The sequence below is a fragment of the Hyperolius riggenbachi genome, chromosome 11 (assembly GCF_040937935.1).
Source record: "Hyperolius riggenbachi isolate aHypRig1 chromosome 11, aHypRig1.pri, whole genome shotgun sequence".
NCBI classification, from domain to species: domain Eukaryota; kingdom Metazoa; phylum Chordata; class Amphibia; order Anura; family Hyperoliidae; genus Hyperolius; species Hyperolius riggenbachi.
Window position 1 is genome coordinate 161,351,112 of NC_090656.1, and position 18,678 is coordinate 161,369,789.

The window sequence follows — 18,678 nt, forward strand, 5'->3', positions numbered from 1 at the left end:
TTCCAAAATGGCAAAAATCCTTTTTTTTTATTTTTTTTTTTGTGTTTCATGTAAAGCTACCAGAGTGGTAGCTACATGAAACACCACTAGAGGGCGCATGTGTCCCTCTAGTGCGATTGTCGCCGGCATCAATAGCAAACAGGGGAACGCGTATATAACGCGCTCCCCTGTTTGGCTTCTCCTGTCGCCATGGCGACGATCGGAATGACGTCATGGACGTCAGCCGACGTCCTGACGTCAGACACCTCCGATCCAGCCCATAGCGCTGCCCGGAACTCATTGGTCCGGGCAGCGCAGGGCTCTGGCGGGGGGGGGGGGCCCTCTTGCGCCGCTGCGTACGGGCGATCGCCGCAGAGCGGCGGCGATCAAGCTGTACGCGCGGCTAGCAAAGTGCTAGCTGTGCGTACAGCATTTTAAATGGAGCAAATCGCTCCACCAGGGGCTGAGATATCTTCCTGCGCGGCATAGCCCGAGCTCAGCTCGGGCTTACCGCCAGGAAGGTTAATGTGCCTGTCAGAAACCTGTGCACTAAGCACACTGCTTGGCTCCGCACCCTCATGCCCCTTCACTATCAGCACACAGTTTGAATTGGGGAAGAGACCATGCGATTACCCAGCAGCTGCAGCAGTGGACAGGGATGGAGAGGAGTTGGATTCTGGAGATCACTGTGTGCCTGTGCTGACAGCCCATTTTAAATGCTCAATCCTTTTTCTACTGATCACTGTTCATGCTACACAATGGTAAAGCACCCCAGTGTGTATTTAAGTAGAGGCAGACACTTGCTGAAATGAAACCCTGTTTTGTCTGTACATTCATAGTGACTTTCAAGGCAAGGAGGTGCAGTATAGTTGCACTGGCAAGACAATACTTGTTTGGGGTGGTCTTGTGATTGCATTGTCAAAACACTTCACCGCTCTCAACAGTCCTAATTTTGCTAGGACCCGGATTCTGCTCCTCAGTCACATGACCCATCCCCTCCTTAAAACTGTTTATAGTGTCAGGTACTAATTAGTGCTGCTGTAGGTTTTAGAATGTAGAATCTACATCCCCCATCAAAAATCACTGCCAGCTGCTGTGCGTGCACTAGCGCACCCTGCACGTGCATGTGATTGTGTACACTCGTGCATGCGATCGTGCACGTGCACGGTCCTGTGAATGATTGCTGCTAGAAAATAGCAAAAATCATTCAATAAAATTAATAAGAACGATAGAAATAAATGGGATTTATACCAAACAGCAGACAAGTACTTCAGTATGCAGAAATACAAAAGTGTGCATTTATTAATATCATAAAGATAGCAAAACATGAAAAATGCAATTGCACATTGTCAGGAATATACTGGGGTGCTTATGATGTAAGGATAATATTTTCATTTGCCTGTCTGACTGCTATGTACTGTACTTCAGATGCGTATGTATGGGTCATCATCTGGCTTTGGGGGAAGCTGTACTTGTCTGTGTGACAGTGTGGAATACAATTACCCCCAGTTCCTCGGAGAGCAGGGAGCTAATTAGAAGCCCTATTGTCCCATTATACCAATCAGGACATAGTCAGGGAACTTCAAAGACCTACATTTGCATCTAAAGAGGACTTCAGTGAATAATGCTTGGGGTAATAAGACAATGGCAGAAGTGAAGAGTGTTGAAGTCCTTGACACTTGAAACATTTACACTTCTGTTGAGGAAGTGAAGAACTGTAGGCTAAGTCAGGAAGAGTAGCTGCACCAAAAGTTGGCATGTGTGTTAAACCCTATTTCATTGTGAGGAAATTGAATTATTGCCTGGAGGTGCAAGCTATAACCTGTAAATTACATCTATTGGAAGTCTTTTCATGTATGTGGGCTATTGTACATTTTTCGCAGGTGGATGTTAGATCTCTGGAGATCCAATTATGACTGAGGATGTAATTAAATCTAGCTTCCCCCCGTCCACACAGGCTTGCAGCCTCGAGGCGAATATTTCATTATAAAAACCAGGGGACATCTACCTCAAATCAGTTCTCTTCTGACGGTAGTGGCAGCCAGGGCTGGGCCGAGGCATAGGCTGGAGAGGCTCCAGCCGCAGGGCGCAGTGTAGGAGGGGGCACACAATTAATTCAGCTGTCATTACTAATTGTGTATGAAGCAGAAAGACATAAGAAAAGGGGATACATAGTAGTGACTGCAAGCCAGATAACTAGATATTAAGGTGTTGGGGAGGTGGCCCTCTTAGTCTAATAGCAATCAGTCTGTGACAGCTGGGGTGGGAGGGATGGAGGGGCGCACTTTGGTGTCTCAGCCTTGGGTGCTGGAGGACCTTGTCCCTGCTCTGGTGGCAGCCGGTCTCCTGGCCCAAGCTAGTGAACTCCTGGTCTAACCAGAATTGTGTCCGTCCACCAAAGTCCAAGGTTCTTCTATCTGGATTCCTGTATTTTTGGTAAGCAAATTGCTTGGTGTGTTATCTTTGTAACTTTTATCTTGTAACTATTTTTACTTTGTTTTTTGTAATCTTTTTGTATATATTAAGTTCTGCACTGTTCTATGTTTTTCTGGAATATTAAATTATTATTTAATAAGCTTGACTTCTGCTGTACTAAACTAACACTCATAGCCTAGAAGAGACTGAAGTGTAACCGTGTATAAGTTAATGCCTAGTTGTATGTTTGAGCAACACTACCGTATGAAATTGTAATTGCATTGTGTGTGGGGGCGTTTGTCATACGTTGGCCTAAGCGCGCAGCTGACCCAATGTACGAACAACGCCAGTGCGAGTAGCGACAGCAGAGTGGCTAACAGTATCGTTCGGAACGACTGTTAGTGGGTCTTTGCTTCACGACAGTGTAAGATTGCAACTGTGTGTGTGTGTGGGTGCGTGGCGTTCCCGTATTTGGCCTAAGCGCAAAGCTGACCCAAATCCGAAAACGCGGAGTGCGCGCTGAGGACTCGACAGCAGAGTGGAAGTGTCTAGCGAACCGCTAGTGGTGGCAGTGAGAGGTGTTCTGAGGGGTTCCAGCCTTGTTTTAGCTTGACTAAGGCAGCTTCTTCTCTCAGTCTGGTCAAACCCGCAGTCGGGAACCGTATACGCAGGCGTGCCGCGGGCCGGTTCCTGACATAATTGGTGGCAGCGGTGGGATCATTTAGTACATTAGTACGTAGTTTAGCTCGCTATTCTGAGTACTAAAGGCTGGAAGCTTGCTAGAAGCAACTAGCCTACAGAAGTCTACTCAGTGCAGAATCTATATACGTTTTTGTTTTTTTTGGTTCAAAGATACACACTTGGTATTTTGCTTTCCCTTCCCCCCTTTTTTTCTTTTTATTTTGCAACACGATGGCTCAGAAAGCATCCAGCTATGCAAGGCAAAACAAAGAGATACTACTCAACCTGTGTGAGCACAAAGGCATCGAGACGGTGAGCGGCCAGACTAAGGAGCAGTTAGTTTGTGCGCTCGAGGAGTATGATGAGGCAGAGCAAGCCCGTGCTTCAACGTCAGCGGATGCAGCTCACGACACGACAGAGGAGGAATCGCTCCCGCCACAGAATGCGAGGGGAGACGATGTCCGGGATGATCCACCGAACACGGAGATGACATCTCTGGAAGCCGACCTACAGCTACTAGGTTCGGCTGAGCCCGAACTGCGCCTAAAGCTGATTCTGGAACATCGGCAAGCAGAGAGGGAAATACGACAAGCCCAGAGGGAACAAGTTGCACAGCGACACCAGCTGGAGCTGGCTAAACTTCAGCAGCAGAACCGGTCTGCTGGACCCGCAGAACGCGAAGGTGAGCGAGTCCACAGAATCCCCCTGGATAAGTTCCCCGCTATGGACAAGGACTCTGACATAGACACTTTCCTGCAGGGGTTTGAAAGGACTTGTCGGCAGTATGGGGTGCCCCGTGAGCAGTGGGCAAGATACCTCACACCAGGGCTGAGAGGCAAGGCCCTGGAGGCGTTTGTGAGTCTCCCCCAGGAGGAAGAAACAGACTTTGAGGCAATTAAGAAAGCCATTATTGCGTGATACCACCTCACGCCAGAGGTGTATCGCAAACGTTTCAGAACAGTGCAGCGAGGTCCTAATGACAGTTACCTGGATCATGCGTGCAACCTGCGCACTGCCTTCCAGCAGTGGCTAAAAGGACTGTCAGTTAAAACCTTGGATGCCCTGCAGGAGCTGATGATAAAAGACCAGTTCCTACACACATGTCCTGTTGAGGTCCGGCTGTTTGTGCTGGATCGAGAACCAAAGACAGTGGATGAGGCTGCGGAAATGGCCGATGCCTACACCGCCCATAGAGCACCTGAGTCCCGGAGGACTACTACGCCCAGCTGGAGAGGAGAACAGATTGCTAAACCTGTTTCACCCAGCACCCAGAGGAGGCAAGCACCGCTGTCTCCTGGATTCAAGCAACCTGACACTCGGAAATGCTTTGTATGTGACAGGGTGGGTCATATCAGCACGACTTGCCCAGAGAGGAAGAGGGAGGCCCCAAAATCCAGTGAGGCCTCAAACGCCAGTGAAGTCCCAACGGCTTTGTGTGCTACCAGGAATGCCACTGGCTATGCAGAGAATCTGCAGCTTGTCACGGTTGGGGGTACAGTTGCCACTGGGCTGAGAGACACTGGAGCAGAAGTGACTCTCATACATCCCCAGCTTGTGAACCCGGAGCAGTACATACCTGGGAAAATGATTGCTGTCAGAGGAATTGGGGGTGTCACCCCAGCCATACCCACCGCCTTGGTCCACCTGAATTGGGGGGCCGGCAGCGGATTGAAAGAAGTTGGGGTAACCGACAAAATCCCCACCAACGTTTTGCTGGGTACTGACCTGGGACGGTTAGTGGCCCGGTATGAGCCTACTCCAAACCCCGGGGAGCCTGCATCCCCAGCAGAAATTCAGGACTCTTGCAAGGTACTGTGTGATAACGCAGTGCAAGTGGGGAGTGCTGGTGAGGCCCCAGGGGCTACGGACTGTATACTAGGAGCCAGCCCTAGTGATTCTCCAGTGCCTAGGCCTGGAGTGGGACATGTTGATCCGGAGAATGCAGAAACTGATGATGTCCTTTATGACGCATGGACTATCGAGGCGATCGATGCAAGAACTGTTGATGCTACTTGTGAAGTGCTGGGTAGCACTGGGTATAATGCAGCAGATAATGTTGATGTGGAATGTAATGTTCTAAATGTCAATATGTGTAAGATGGATAATGTTGAGGTCATATGTGTTGTGCTACATAATGCTGTGTGTCATGTGGACACTCCGTCAGCTGCAGGAGTAACCAGCGGCGCTCGCTGGGCTGCAGCAGGTGGACTGCCCACTGAAGGGGCAGATGGCACCAGGCCAGATCCTCCCCCTTCAGATGGTTTCAAGACCAAAGGCGATGTGATTTACGATGTGTGTAATGTGGGCGCTCCCTCAGCTGCCGTGGTAACCCGCAGCGCTAGCGAGTCTACAGCCCAGGGACTGTCCACCGAAGTGGCAAATGCTGCTGGGTCAGCCACATCTAATTCGGAACCTGGCCCTGAGGGCCCAGGAGCCTCTCCGTCTGCAGCCTTCCTAGAATGTGTGACAGGCAGCACTGAGCTCTCTGGGGCTGTTCAATTTGACAGCAGCCTGGAAGAGCTCAGGGGGCTAGCCAGCAGGTCACCAGCTGGGAGGGGCGGGCTGAGAGGGTTCTGGGAAGTTATTCCCTCTGAGCTGTCCGAAGGGGAAGAGGCAGACCAGCAGATAATCGATCCCCAAAGGGACCGAGAGATAGCTCCTGCCACTATAGAGAAAGTGCGTGTAGCGACGGTTGGAACCCTCCCCCAGCTGCAGCACTGTCTCTATGGTCGCGAATTCACGGTTGTCACTGACCCTCATTCCCCTGGTTGGTTACGTCAGGTTGTCAGGGGCAATGACACATTGCAGCAACCTGACCTAGCTTTCCAGTCCTGTAGCTTGGAGCTAAGGAATTACCCCCCCCCCCAGGCCCGGCCGTCAGTGTCGGCTTTGGCAGGACGATTCGTTAGAATCATCTGCCGGCGCCATTTGGAAGAGGGGGCGTGTCAGGAATATACTAGGGTGCTTATGATGTAAGGATAATATTTTAATTTGCCTGTCTGACTGCTATGTACTGTACTTCAGATGCGTATGTATGGGTCATCATCTGGCTTTGGGGGAAGCTGTACTTGTCTGTGTGACAGTGTGGAATACAATTACCCTCAGTTCCTCGGAGAGCAGGGAGCTAATTAGAAGCCCTATTGTTCCATTATACCAATCAGGACATAGTCAGGGAACTTCAAAGACCTACATTTGCATCTAAAGAGGACTTCAGTGAATAATGCTTGGGGTAATAAGACAATGGCAGAAGTGAAGTGTGTTGAAGTCCTTGACACTTGAAACATTTACACTTCTGTTGAGGAAGTGAAGAACTGTAGGCTAAGTCAGGAAGAGTAGCTGCACCAAAAGTTGGCATGTGTGTTAAACACTATTTCATTGTGAGGAAATTGAATTATTGCCTGGAGGTGCAAGCTATAACCTGTAAATTACATCTATTGGAAGTCTTTTCATGTATGTGGGCTATTGTACATTTTTCGCAGGTGGATGTTAGATCTCTGGAGATCCAATTATGACTGAGGATGTAATTAAATCTAGCTTCCCCCCGTCCACACAGGCTTACAGCCTCGAGGCGAATATTTCATTATAAAAACCAGGGGACATCTACCTCAAATCAGTTCTCTTCTGACGGTAGTGGCAGCCGGTCTCCTGGCCCAAGCTAGTGAACTCCTGGTCTAATCAGAATTGTGTCCGTCCACCAAAGTCCAAGGTTCTTCTATCTGGATTCCTGTATTTTTGGTAAGCAAATTGCTTGGTGTGTTATCTTTGTAACTTTTATCTTGTAACTATTTTTACTTTGTTTTTTGTAATCTTTTTGTATATATTAAGTTCTGCACTGTTCTATGTTTTTTCTGGAATATTAAATTATTATTTAATAAGCTTGACTTCTGCTGTACTAAACTAACACTCATAGCCTAGAAGAGACTGAAGTGTAACCGTGTATAAGTTCATGCCTAGTTGTATGTTTGAGCAACACTACCGTATGAAATTGTAATTGCATTGTGTGTGGGGGCGTTTGTCATACGTTGGCCTAAGCGCGCAGCTGACCCAACGTACGAACAACGCCAGTGCGAGTAGCGACAGCAGAGTGGCTAACAGTATCGTTCGGAACGACTGTTAGTGGGTCTTTGCTTCACGACAGTGTAAGATTGCAACTGTGTGTGTGTGTGGGTGTGTGGCGTTCCCGTATTTGGCCTAAGCGCAAAGCTGACCCAAATCCGAAAACGCGAAGTGCACGCTGAGGACTCGACAGCAGAGTGGAAGTGTCTAGCGAACCGCTAGTGGTGGCAGTGAGAGGTGTTCTGAGGGGTTCCAGCCTTGTTTTAGCTTGACTAAGGCAGCTTCTTCTCTCAGTCTGGTCAAACCCGCAGTCGGGAACCGTATACGCAGGCGTGCCGCGGGCCGGTTCCTGACACACATAACTGGAAACAAACATACGGTATATTGAATAAAAGCTCCCAAAGATTGACTCAAGGGATGGAGTAGGCCAAGTAGTGCCCCGAAATTGTATTGTAATATGTAGTTCGTTGCTGCAAACTCTAGGCACAGATTTCTAGTCTAGTTTAGAGTCTAGTGGGTGCAGTAGTCAGCATATTCCTGTAACGATTGTGGAATTCTCTCCGTGATCAGCGCACAAGACGTGCGCTGACACTGCGGAAATCCTCCACAAGCGTATAATTTGAGGGAACCCAGCAAAAGGTGCAATGCACCTGTAGAGGGAAATTCCTGTCGGCAGGTGGAGCTGTGGAGTGCAGAGGAACAGCTCCTCTGCCCTGCCACAGACGCCAGACAGGATTTGCACGAAGGGAAGAAACGCAGGGCAAGATAGCCCTGAAAGAGAGAGACCAAAGCGACAGAGGGTATGTGTGTCCACCAATCTAGTCGCCACCCTGCGACGGCGGACACACAACCAGGAAGATAAAGTGAGAAGGCAATCGCCAGAGATGGCGGTTGCTAACAGCGACACAAGACCGAATAAGCACAGATGAGGAATGTATGTATGTCCACCAATCTAGCCGCCAATCTGTGACGGCGGACACACAACAGAGGAAACCGAGTGAGAACGCAATCGCAAGAGAAGCGATTGCGAAAGAGAATGAGCACAGGGATAGAATGTATGTATGTTCCCCAATCTAGTCGCCAACCCGCGACGGTGCACACACAACAGCAGATATGAAGTAGGAACGCAATCGTGAGAGAGGCGATTGCCAGAGGTGACACAAGGCTACAGCAAGGCAGAGCACAAGAGTAGCAAAGGCACAGCAAATAATACAATGAGAAGACAAGGAAAACAACAAACGCTAACTAAACGCGAACACCGCACTCATTCGCAACAGCGAACGCGTTTTCTGCGCGGTCTCCGCGTGATAAGCACAACAGAGACAAGCACGACTAACTAACCACCGACAGACAAACATGAAACAGAGGACGCGAGCGCTTGCTTAACGGTTACCTTACCGAGCCTCCAGCAAGCGTTCGTAGCAGACAAGACAGATACACGAAAACAGGAATAAGTGAGAGATACGATCCACTGCTCTTTCCGCCAGAGCGAGTGCGATCCAAGTATAGAAACATAGCGAGCTGGATCCACTGCTCTTTCCGCCAGAGCAAGTGCGATCCAAGTATAGAAAGAGAGATGGAGATCAGATGGATCCACAGCACTAGCACAAGGCGAGTGCGATCCAAGCAAGACAGATCAGATGAGATAGCTGGTAGCAACCGCTGCTCCAGCTATACTCCAAGAACAAAGATCAGAACGACTTCCTGTCGACCACCGCTGGGACAGGACAATCGCAAGAGACAAACAAAACAGATATGCAATCCTAACTGCACTAGGGAACCTGCCTAGTGCAGTCCCAGGAATTACTCTAGGCTAATCTTCAAACAATGAGCAAGGCTGACACTCCAGGAGTGTTTCACAGGACTAACCCTTATGACCAGCCCAGGTCTGTGATATCACATATTATTTATAGTACAAACCTCCAGAGGATGTGGCTAGGAAATTTGCATGACCAACGTATGCAAATTCCTCAGCAGCAGCAAGCTGCAAAACTGACAAAAGGTCTCTCTTCCAGAGACCTGCAGAAGCAGACCTGAACAGTGGTCAAAAAGCTGCCTGCCTGCGCAGGCAGCCGAGCGGTTCCTCACAATTCCATGTGGGTACGTGGGTATAAGTCCACAGCAAGAGCAAGAAACAGTTGCGACACACTTGTCAGCAAATAGGGGAGAAAAAAAATTGTCAAAACACATTAGCAATCCATAGATACAGATGGTACAGTTCCCGTGGTTCCAAACACTGATTGTGGTATACCATATTAGTCACCGATTTTTTTTTCTTTGTTTTTTCATCTTGTTGCTGTTATTCCCATTCAACAAAGTAAGCAAAAAAAAATAATTATATGACGTGTCCCAGTAAAATAAAAATAGTTTTTTTTAATCCCCAGTTAAGTTTCAACCCCAGCATAGCCTATTAACCTTTTGTTAACTCCTGCAATATCTATACCTGTTTATAAACTTTTAATGACTGCCGCCTGTAACGATTGGATAAGATGGCTAGGGTGAAAGTTTGGGGCCCCAATGCACTACAGATGTATCACTCTGCCTAGCGATGCATCTGTACAGCACTATGGCCCCCAAACTGTAACCCTATAAAGGTGTCTCCTAGGATGGTCTATAGGATTAATGAAGAATCTGAGGACTGATCGCTAATGTATAATACAGTGTGTTTACCACTGATTGGTAAACACATAAACATAGGTGGCCATTTGTAATTTAAAAGAGTAAGTCAAGCACAGCTATTTTGGGGAATCTACAGATGTATAGCTCTGCCATTGCCTAGAGATGCATCTGTAGTGATGGACACACTTTCCTAAAATCAGTTTGTGAACGGTCTGTGAACATTTCTGCTTCTGTTCGCGAACCGCTATAGACTTCAATGGGCAGGCGAACACTAACACCTGTTTCTGGCCTCAAAACATATTAAAAAGTTTTTAAAGGGTCCTAACACCTGAACAGTGGCATGCCAGAGGGAGATTCATGGCAAAAGTTCCACGAAAAATTACCTAGATTACGCAGAGTCATGTTTTAATCTCTTAAGGGCTGAAATCACATTACTGTAATGCTGGGGGGTCATACTTTCTGACCACCCAGCACAACAAGGCTAAGGGCTGGATAATGGAAGAGGCTACACAGGCTGCCCAGAGCAACTGCAGCTCTGGGCTTCCGATATCGCTACAAATAAGACGCAATGGCAGCGCAGTGCGATGTTGCGCTGCTCTTGCGATAGGAAGCATTCAGACAGATACAAGACAGGACTATAGATTGGAGCATAACTAGTAGCAACCGCTCAAAGTCACGTCCACAGAAGCAAAGTGTAATGAATAGCGGAGATACCGCCGCGCGGGCAAGCGGCAGGGCGACTATCTCCGCGTCCCAGCCGGCAGCCTCTGACGCGCAGCAACATGTCACTGGTTCGCCTGGTCCTTCTAGTGCACACAGATGGAGAGCTACGCGCGCGCGCGCCAGGTGACATGAACTTTATGCTAGCAGAAGGGGAATCAGCTGATCATGCCGATCAGCTGATCCCAACTAGGCTCCGGAATGGCTGAGTGGCTGGAGCGGCGCTGCGGAGCGCTGTAGGTATATATAGGACTTGCCTGTTAGTTGCAAGTTGTCTGCCATTGCGAATGCTTACGTGTGAGCACTCAGACCTCAGTCAGATCTTACAGTGTGTTTGAACCAGCCGGAGCTGGGAATTCACACTTAGCCAGATTCCGTTGATAGCCTCTATTGTATTATTGTATTGTGTATGTACTAGACTAGTTCCCAGGTGTTGAGACCAAGGACCTGACACCTAAGACTAGGATATTGCTGTATTGCTATTGTCATCTACTAGACTAGTTCCCAGATGTTGAGACCAAGGACCTCACACCTAAGACTAGGATTGAGAGATACTGTTACCCGTTATGATCGCTGTCTTTCCTGACCATTCTCCTGCTTACTGATTCGGTACCTTTGCCTATCTGTCTACCTGTTGCCGACTTAGCCTGTACCCGGATACCGAATCAGTTTTCTGTCTCTGTACCTTGTCTGCCCGTGTGTTGCCGACCTGGCCTGTCTGACTCTTCTGGCTGTCACTCACTCCTTGGATGATCAGCCTTACTGTACTACTTGTGACACCTAACTCTCTAGGTGTCCATTAGCTGCAAGGGCCACCTGCTCCTCAGGTAGACCATCTTGCAGTTCAGTCTGTGGTCTCTACCCCATAGGAGTCCACTGGCTGCAGTACAGTCTGATTCCCAGTCCATCAGGGAATCCTTGGCTGCAGTACAGTCTGATTCCCAAACCATCAGGGAATCCTTGGCTGCAGTACAGTCTGTATATCCTCCTCTTAAGGAGGTCAGCTTCAACACAGTCAGTGGCCACCTGCCCCTCAGGGGTCCACTGGCTGCAGTGCAGTCCAATTCCCTGCTCTTCAGGGAATCCTTGGCTGCAGTAGTGTCTGTATCTCCCGCTCCTCGGGAGATAACCTTTCTTTACTGTTGCACCAAACACTCTACCACACTAGGTGTCCTGTGTCAAGCTATACTAGTATTATTGGTGATTCTCAGGGGAGGATTGGAACCTTTTGGCCTGGGGGGAAAACACAACCCAGAGGCCCGAGGGGGGAGTTGGGGGGGCTATGACAGTGAGGCAATGACAAAATGGGTGTGACCATGGCATGATGTGGGCGGGGCCAACTGCATGACACTATCATGTCAGTATGGACCAAAAATCTCTGAGGAATGCCATAAAATATTCAGGCAGTTCTGATGGCAAAAAAATGTTCAGTACTAGCAAGACATGCCTAATAAACAAGCTAGTGAAATACAGGTAGACCCCGGTTAATGAAGGAGATAGGGAATGTAGGTTCGTTCTTAAGTTAGAACACTGTCATTTCTGTGCCTCTTCTGTCCTCCTCTAAGTCACCTATTACCCCTGTGCCTTTTTTGTCCCCCTCTGTGTTACGTCTGTGTCTCTTTTGTGCCCCTCTGCGTCACCTCATATCCCTGTGTCACCTGTTCCCCTTCTGCCTGTTGTCCCGCTGTGTCACCTGTTCCCCCGTATCTCTTTTGTCCCCGTGTCACTTTTGTTCCCCCGTGTTTACAATAATTATGTATAAATGATTTAGTCAGTGTTTTCCCATTGTAAAATCTTTCCTCTCCCTGATTTACATTCTGACATATATTACATGGTGACATTTTTACTGCTGGTAGGTGATGTCAGTGGAAGTAGCTGCTGCTTACTTTTTTGGCAGTTGCAAACAGCTATTTCCCACAATGCAACAAGGTTCACAGACAGGAAACTGCCAGGACTATGGTCCTCACAGTTACCTGTGGGAGGGGTTTCAGCACAATATCAGCCATACAGAGCCCCCTTATGATCCGTTTGTGAAAAGGAAAAGATTTCTCATGGGAAAGGGGGTATCAGCTACTGATTGGGATGAAGTGCACTTCTTGGTTATGGTTTCTCTGTAAGTCCCCTTTTCCACCTAATCAGTTGTTCTCAGTTATAACTGAAAGAAAACGGATTTTCAAAGTAATGCCCATGTTTTCCTATGCTGCTGAATGGATATTAGAGAAGAACCAGAAGGACCACAAGAAGCCCTAGGTAAGTTACACTGACCACATTAGGTTTATTTAGAGGAAACCTGAGAAGTGGTATATTTATACCTACATGGGGCTTCCTCCAGCCTCATGAGGTTGCCCGCACCGTTGTCTTGTAGTCCCCCACAGTAATCTGGCTGGCTGCACTCTTCTGCACAGGTGCAGCATGACCGCCTCTTCCCCCTCCCCCCATTCCGCTCCCACAGCTGGGAGTAATACTGTGCAGGCACAGAGCACTCCCAGGCACGGGAGCGCAGCGTTGGTGCATGCGTGGTAGGGCATGTGCAGAAGCGCATGACTGGCTGTGAGTGGCCAGAGTACTGGGGGGTGGGGTTGTGTAATATTAGAAGACAAAAAAGCAACCGGAGAGGACAGCGAGGGAGCACTTCATGGGGCTGGCCCAAGTAAGTATAAATACACCAGTACACAACACAGGTACACTTTAAGGTTTCCTTTAAAGAACTTCCAAAGCAAAGTAAAAAATAATTTTTTTTTACTCACCTGGCGCTTCTTCCAGCCCTGAGCAGCCGTCTCAGTCCCTCGCCACAGCCCTGGTCCTTTGCATTGTCCCTGCTGGCCTTCCACCAGTGGGGTCGGCTCTTGTGCGTCAACATCATCTGGCATATACTGTACTTGTACACAACTAATGTGCAAGCGCAGTATGCGCCGGGTGACGTGGATGCACAGGCAGGTGCAGAAGAACCGACCCCGCCGGTGGAAGGCCAGCAGGGAAAACGCAAAGGACCAGGGCTGTAGCGAGGGACTGAGATAGCTGCTCAGGGTTGGAAGAAGCCCCAGGTGAGTAAAAAAATAGGTTATGTATTTTGCCTTGGAAGTCCTTTAAAAGTAAAGTGCTTAGTGCTATTGAGGTAGTACAATACATCATTGTGCAGCCAAAGTACAACAATACATAAATATGCATGATACAAAGCACCAGTGCTGCAAAAAGCTAAATCAGCTAACACTAGCAGGCAGCAGTGAAAGGGTTACAGGTATACAGGAGACAGGAAGATGCAGGGCTAGTGTCATCAGAGCTGGCCTTTGCAAAGCACAATAAACAAATGGGGAGGAGGTGTCCGCTTACAAGACAGTATGGCCTGGTGCACACCAGAGAAGTTTTTCTGAGCGTTTTGAGTTTTTAAATCTGCTGCTAATGTTATCCTATGTGTCTGTGCACACTGGAGCAATAAGGTTTTGTAAAAAAAAATCCCATAGCATTACATTGGGAAGAGCTTTTAGAGGTTTCAAAAGCTCTTCCCAATGTAATGCTATGGTGTTTTTTACAAAACCTCATTGCTCCAGTGTGCACATACACATAGGATAACATTAGCAGCAGATTTAAAAACTCAAAATGCTCAGAAAAACTCCTCTTGTGTGCACCAGGCCCATCTGTCTGGTCTGTATGTACCTGATGTTTGCTGTGATCAGTGTCCCAGCTTCAAGCAGGAGGCTGGGAATGAGGGAGAAAGTTGTACGGCCATAGTGAGAGCATGGAACACAGGCCTCTTGGTAATTTGGTGGTGGGACAGTTCAGGGAAGGTTACTTCATACCTGTAGGTATGAATGTGTATGCATATTAATGTATACATAGGTATGCTCTGTATGTTATATGCATATACATTCAGGCTAGTTTTATATTAATTGATATATGAATGGTAATATGGGGATATAGATTGTATGAGGCTATATAATGACATGTACCCTTTCCTTTTGATGCTGCTGTGTTTTTCATCTCTTACAGATGCTGGATGGTCCTAGGAGCTGTGAGGAGAATTGGGTTGCTGAGCAGAGGTGAAGGGTCTCTCTCAGTTGATTGGCAGCCGGCTGTTAGAGCCAATTTCTGCTAGCCAATCACAGAAGGGCTTACCTCAAACCTGTGATGCTCTGACCTTTCTCCTCAGTCTTCAGTCAAGCAAGCTGGAAGCACCCACCCACCCCCCCATCCCTTTTCTTCTGTTTATGTCGTAGGTGGATTGACTTTATTGGCGGTTATAGTCGGCCACGATTGTGGGTGGGCTAGCTGTTCTTTGGACTTTTGAATGAACATTTACACTGGTATAAAGACTTTATGGTTTGATTAAGTATCAATTGATACATTTGTTTCTGAATCGTTTTATCACTATTTATGTTGGTTTACCCGTTAATAAACAATTAAATTAATTATTTATTTAAACCGCAATAAATATAGCCTACGGCCATTTAAATCCAAGTCGGATGTCCGCGTTTTTTATTAATCACTAATTTTTGCATTTATGTCCATGCCACTTAAATTACCATGTCATCTTTCCTTTCACAAGGCAAGACTGGAATCCTCCAGCAGCCTCGGCCACTTCAAATGACACGCTTGAGCCGCTCTCTCCTCACTGGCTGTTTGTCGCTGCTGGCAGGGGGCATAACCTCTGTTGCTTAGAAGAATCTGTAGCCGGAGCGAGGTCCCTCAGCTTAAAGTGCTGCTGTGGGACCAACTCACCAGACAGCAGGCAGTTGCCAAAACTGTGTTCGGGGGAGGGAGCCGCTTCTATAACATAAGCATCGGCCCTGATGCAAAGTACAGGAGGCGGCCCGGGGGGCAATCGCCCCCCGTCCTCCCGGGCCAGTCCGCCCCTGGTGATTCTGCAGATCACTACATAATCAGGTATAGCATCTGTATTATTGGTGATACTGCAGATCACCAATAATCAGAGTATCTGTGTTGCTGACACCAATCGTTACACAGAGCAAGCAGGCTAACGAAAGTCACCAGCAAGCATCCACACAGGCAAGACTACAGGTAATCAGAGCCGGATAAAGGCCAGATGGGGCCCTAAGCAAACTAACAGATTTGGGCCCCCCTTCCTTAACCCCCTCTGCCCCCCCTAACATATATATATATATATATATATATATATATATATATATATATATATATATATATATACACATATATATATATATATATATATATATACATATATATATATATATATATATATATATGTATATAATATATATATATATATATATATATATATATATATATATATGTATATAATATATATATACATATATGTATATATATATATATATATATATATATATATATATATATATATATATATATATATATTCGTTCCCTCTAAACCCTAGCACCCTCTATGGCATGCAGTGTTGAAAGTGTTGAGTCAGAAAGAGAGACAGCAGAGAGGCTGAGAGAGAAAAGAAAGAGAAAGGCAGAGAGAGAGAGAGACCGCAGAAAGGCAGAGAGAGAGAGAGAGAGAGAGAGACAGCAGAGAGAGAGAGAGAGAGCAGAAAGGCAGAAAGAGAGACATCAGAAAGGCAGAGAGAGAGAAAGAGACAGCAGAGAGAGAGAGATAGAGCAGAAAGGTAGAAAGAGAGAAAGAGACAGCAGAAAGGCAGAGAGAGAGAGAGCAAAAAGGCAGAGCTAGACAGACAGCAGAAAAGCAGAGAGAGAGTGGCTATTGTTTTTTTTCTATTTGGCTGCAGTAGACTGCAGTAGTGTCTGAATCACACCAGAAACAAGCATGCAGCTAATCTTGTCAGATTTGACAATAATATTAGAAACACCTGATATGCTGCATGCTTGTTCAGAGGCTAAGGCTAAACGTATTAGAAGCAGAGGATCAGTGAATCAGCCAGGCAACTGGTATTGTTTGAAATGAAATAAATAAGGCAGCCTCTATATCCCTCACTACAGTTGTACTTTAAAAAAGCGAGAGACTTTTAAATCACACCCCCAGCCACGTCTCTTGTCACATAGGAAATGCACAGTCTCATAATTTTTGTTCTGCTCACTACTTCAGGATGGAATTAAAGTAAACCTGAGGAGAGAACACTAACTTCAGGCTTGATACTTACCTCATGAGAGGGAGAACTCTGGATAGTATAGAGCCTGCCCTTTGCTCAATTTGGCCCGTCATTCCAGCGCTGTCCCCCAGTAAATCTATTTGAGCCACTTAGCAGAATAGCTCTTTGTAATTACTCCTGTCCCTGATTGGTTCTGAGGATAAGAGCATATGTAGTAGGGATGTACTCGTCCTCGGGAACTAGTTTTTGGTGGAATAGCTCTATACAGTGGTGCTGTAATAGCGCCCCAAAAAGTGGAATGGGAATGCTTTATACTATCCAGAACCTTTACAGTGCCATCTGTTCTGCCACAGACAGTCCCAGAAAAGTCTCCAACTGAGCCATTCAAGCAGCCCCTTGGTTGCGCTGCCATGGCCGCCCGTGAGCATTCTGTGCCTGCACAGTTACAAGCCTTTACTGCCTGTGCAGTTACAAGCCTTTACTAACTGCATAGTCACATAATGCTCGCGGCCAGAGGAGCATGACCAAGGAGGTGAGGTGAGTGGCCAGAGCCGCGCATGCGCAGTACTCGACTACTGGGGGTGACAGGAGAACAAACGGAACTGGACATACACCTATGGAGTCCACAGACTACAGGAGGCTGGAATAAGCCCAGGATAAGTATAAATTATTTTGTTTGCCACGGTTTTACTTTGAATGTTGATGCTCAAAAAAAAACCCCACACACTCATGCATGCACGCACGCGCGCACACACACACACACACACACACACACACACACACACACACACACACACACTGCACACACACTGCACGCACGCTGCACGCACGCGCACACACACACACACACACACACACACACACGCACTGCACACACACTGCACACACACTGCACACACACACACACACACACACACTGCACACACACTGCATGCACACACACACACACACACACACACCGCACACACACACCGCACACACACACACACACCGCACACACACACCACACACACTGCACACACGCACTGCACACACACATACACCACACACACACACGCACTGCACACACACATACACCACACACACACACACAGACACCACACACACACACACACACACACACACACACACACACACACACACACACACACACACACACACACACACACACACACACACACACACACACACACACACACACTGCATGCGCAAGCACGCACACACACACAGGTCCTGAAAGAGACACAAATAAAACAGAAAAATACAAAAAGGCAGAGGACTTAGTTCCAAAAGAAGGACTGTCCCTCCACAAAAGGGACATCTGGGACCTGTGTTCCCTTTTCAGAGATCCTATAGCAACTTCTGCAATAACAAGCCCAGCAATGAGCAAATCTAAATCTGGTTGTGTTGGAAGTTCACACACAGATAGCAAACACTTCTTTGAAACATACCAGAACGTACAACACACACAAAAGTATTATTTAACACACTTTTAAGCAAAGTTTCTGTATACTAACTCACTGGTCTGGAATAAACAACTACACAAGCAGCAACTGGTGAATCCCTCTCTACATGTCAGCAGATGGACACATCCAGCCCTCACTTCCCTTTCCCCGTGGCTTTTTGATCTCAGAGACACAGCAGAGCAAAGTTACCGGTAGCACTGAAAAAAATGCAGGACAGAGACACTTAGGGCCCGTTCACACTTAAAATCGCAGAACGCCAGCGATTACCGCCGGCGTATTGCGGGAGTGATTTTCCTGCGATTAGCGCGGAAAAATCCCTGGACACTGCGGCGGTTTTGGAGCGATCGCGATTAGCGTGCTATGCACGCTAATCACGATCGCTAATCGCGGAAAGCTCGTCGCCGGCAAATCGCTGCATGCAGCGCGGTTGCGGTTATCGCTAGTGAGAACACTGCCACTCGCTACATTGTGTAGCGGTTCTTGCAGAACCGCTAGTGGTTTGCCGTGAGCGGGAATCGCGTGATTCCCGCTCAGGTGAGAACGGGCCCTAAGGAGGATAGTCCTTCTCCTAGATGACATAACCTGAGAGAGGGGAGCCAACGGACTAAAGAATGTCCCTGGTGGGGAAAGAGTTTAGCAGAGAGTGCAGAAGTCAGCAGTCTGCGTAGATTAGACAAATTCAGAGCAGTTGT

General features: G+C 47.5%; 1 protein-coding gene across 1 annotated transcript in view; it reads right to left on the reverse strand.

The window, feature by feature from the left end:
- The window catches only part of IRX6 (iroquois homeobox 6), a 72,185-nt gene that overhangs the window by 27,374 nt on the left and 26,133 nt on the right, over window positions 1-18,678 (reverse strand). The window lies entirely within an intron of this gene.